The sequence below is a fragment of the Eumetopias jubatus genome, unplaced genomic scaffold (assembly GCF_037043125.1).
Source record: "Eumetopias jubatus isolate StellerSeaLion01/CBP00866 unplaced genomic scaffold, mEumJub1_p1.0 scaffold_17, whole genome shotgun sequence".
Classification (NCBI taxonomy): Eukaryota; Metazoa; Chordata; class Mammalia; order Carnivora; family Otariidae; genus Eumetopias; species Eumetopias jubatus.
The window spans coordinates 69,448,263-69,450,739 of NW_028274823.1; the positions used below are offsets into that span (position 1 = coordinate 69,448,263).

The following is a 2,477-nucleotide window of genomic DNA, read 5'->3' on the forward strand; positions in this document are numbered from 1 at the left end:
TGCTCTCGTCCTTTATCTGGGGGTCCACTTTTGGGCGTGGTGCCGGGCGCCCCCCTCGCCCGGTGTCGCTGAGCGAGCGAGCCTCGCTGTTCGCTTCGCTGTTGCTGGGGGACTGAGTGCGAACTCGGGTGCCAGCGGGTGGTGCGGCGGGCCAACAGCTGAGGCCCCGAGCGGTCGGCCACCTTGTGTCCTGCGCACACGGAGCGGAGACCCCGGGCCGGGAAGTAAAGGTACGCTGTTCGGCGGGAAGGAAGGGTTGCCCTCCTGGGTGGGAGCGCAGCCCAGGCCTGGTGGGGAGAAGGTGGTGGCGGTCCCAGGCATAAGGTGGGGCCGGTTGTCCAGTGTCCTTGGGCAGTCGGGGGGGGGTGCCCAAGGGAATGGGTAAGGGCTCCAGGGTTGAGGGCCCGAGGCGCAGAACAAGGGAAGGGCACGCCTACCGAGTCGGGGTACAGTCCCGCCCGCGCTCCCCCCGCCCCAACCCCGCTGCTGTCCTCGCCGCCCTCCCCCTTTCCGTCCCCCCGAACCCGCAGCCTCCGCCCACCGAGCCCGCCGCCACCGTCCCCAGTCCGCCCCTCTGGATCGGGTGTGCCTGGGCGTCTTGTCTTGGAGGTGGAAGGGCTGGATTGCGGCCGTCTGCCCCTACAGCGGGCTCCCGCAGCGGGCCTGGGACCCGCGGTGCGATGCGCGGGTAGCGAGGGGCCGGGGGTGGGGCAGGGGGGTGTTTGAAGGAAGGCTGCTGGTCAAGGGGGGGGGTGGGCTGTGGCGGCAAAGGGAGAGGGAGGCCGAAGGGCAAGAAAAGAAAAGAGAAAAGCCAAGAAAAAAGCCTACAGCACCCGGTATTACCCGGAGGTCTCCCATCCAAGTACTAACCAGGCCCAACCCTGCTTAGCTTCCCAGATCAGAAAAGACCGAGCGCGTTCAGCGTGGGATGGCCATAGACGTGTGCTGTCCCCGCTGGGCGCCCTAAGACCCTGCTCTGCGCCTCCGGGCATCAGCCAATTCGCTCCTCGCCCCTCAACCGCCCCCGCCTGCCCTGTGCCTTGCACCTGCCCGACTTCCAGACCGCCCAGGGGACGTGGCGCCTCCGGCACCCCGCAGTCGCGGAAGTCCTGGCCAGGGACTCTCCAGTCCTCGGAGCTGGGAGCCACCGACTCCTGGCAAGTGACAAGGCAAAGGCGAGCGTCCGGGCTCGGGGGACGTGACCCGCGCGGTGTTCTCTGCGCCCCCCGTGCCCCACCCGCCGCCGTAAGGCAAGCGAGTCCCGCCACCAGGACTTTGCGCCTCTCCACCCCGCCTTGCTCAAAGCCAACCCGGAACCACCGGCGCCCCAGGGACCCTCTTCAGCCCAACCCCGTCGCCCTTCCTCCGCCACCCTTCCCCTGCCCATCCACCGACACCAGGACCCCACTGAGAGGAGAGGCCGGCTGGCATAGACGAACGCACAGACACAGAGGGAACGACAGAGACACAGACGGTGGGAGTTGTAGACAGAGAGGAAGAGAGAGATAAGAGGGAGACACAGAGAGAGATACAGCATCCAACACACACACCCTCTCTGCGCCCAGGACAGACACATGCAGACCCTGACCTGCATGGGGACAGGGACAGAGACACAGGTGCACACGACATAATCAGACATACACCACACACACACACACACACAGAGAGAGAGAGAGAGAGAGAGAGAGAGAGAGAGAGGAGACTGTGTTGGAGAGGCAGCTAGCCCTTGGGAGGGAGGTTGTGCTTGGGCCGGTTTGGGTGCCCAGGAGCCCCTGGGGACCGAGGACGTGCAGCCAAAGCGTCAGGAAACGAGCTCTGCTCCCATTCCTGCCCAGGACCCATTCTGTGCCTAGGGGCGTGCGGGCGATTCTTCCTTTGCTCTCGTCCTTTATTTGGGGGGCTGCTTTTTCGCGTCGTGCTGGGTGCCCCTCTCCCCCCGTCTTGGTGAGTGAGCGAGCCTCGCTGTTCGCTTCGCTGTTGCGGGGAGACCGAGCAAGGACTCGAGTGCCAACGGGTGGTCCCGGGTGCCAACGGGTGAGGCCCCGGGCTGTGGGCCATCTTCTGACCTGCGCACACGGAGCACGGAGCGGGGACACCAGGCCCAGGGGGTAAAGGGACCGTGTTCCGCGTAAAGGAATGGAAATCCCGCCCGACGGGAGTGCAGCCCAGGGCTGGTGCGGAGGTGGTGGAGGGCCCAGGCATAAGGTGGGGCCGGTTGTCCTGTGCGCTTGGGCACTCGGGGCGGCCCAATCAATTGGCTAGGAGTTCGGGGGATGAGGGCCCGAAGCGTAGGAACATGGAGGGCACGCCTGCCGTCCCGCCCGCGCTCCCTCCGCCCCAACCCCTTCGCTGTCCTCGCCGCACTCCCCCTTTCCCTCCCTCGGAACCCGCCGCCTCCACCCACCCAGTCCTCCCCAACCGCCCCTGGGCGTGGTGGCTTGGAGGTGGAAGGGCTTACTGGCGACCACCTGTCCGTG

General features: G+C 66.7%; 1 pseudogene; it reads right to left on the bottom strand.

Annotated features, from left to right (window-relative positions):
- Nucleotides 1–821: 821 nt before the first annotated feature.
- Nucleotides 822–940, bottom strand: LOC114224787 (5S ribosomal RNA; annotated as a pseudogene).
- Between the last annotated feature and the right edge of the window lie 1,537 nt (nucleotides 941–2,477).